The 313-nt window shown below is 42.5% G+C and overlaps 1 protein-coding gene across 3 annotated transcripts in view; it reads left to right on the top strand.

Annotated features, from left to right (window-relative positions):
• MKNK1 (MAP kinase interacting serine/threonine kinase 1) overlaps positions 1-313 on the top strand; it is a 45,479-nt gene that overhangs the window by 43,042 nt on the left and 2,124 nt on the right. The gene's annotated exons all lie outside the window — the stretch shown is intronic.

Raw genomic sequence — 313 nt, 5'->3', positions numbered from 1 at the left:
CAGTCCAAAGGACTCTCAGGAGTCTTCTCCAACAGCACAGTTCAAAAGCATCAATTTTTGGCGCTCAGCTTTCTTCACAGTCCAACTCTCACATCCATTCATGACCACTGGAAAAACCATAGCCTTGACTAGACGGACCTTTGTTGGCAAAGTAACATCTCTGCTTTTCAGTATGTTATCTAGGTTGGTCATAACTGTCCTTCCAAGGAGTAAGTGTCTTTTAATTTCATGGCTGCAGTCACCATCTGCAGTGATTTTGGAGCCCAAAAAAAATAAAGTCTGACACTGTTTCCACTGTTTCCCCATCTATTTC

The sequence above is a fragment of the Bison bison genome, unplaced genomic scaffold (genome assembly GCF_000754665.1).
Source record: "Bison bison bison isolate TAMUID 2011002044 unplaced genomic scaffold, Bison_UMD1.0 scf7180017864256, whole genome shotgun sequence".
In the NCBI taxonomy this organism is placed as follows: Eukaryota; Metazoa; Chordata; class Mammalia; order Artiodactyla; family Bovidae; genus Bison; species Bison bison.
This window is presented reverse-complemented; position numbering and strand designations above follow the sequence as displayed.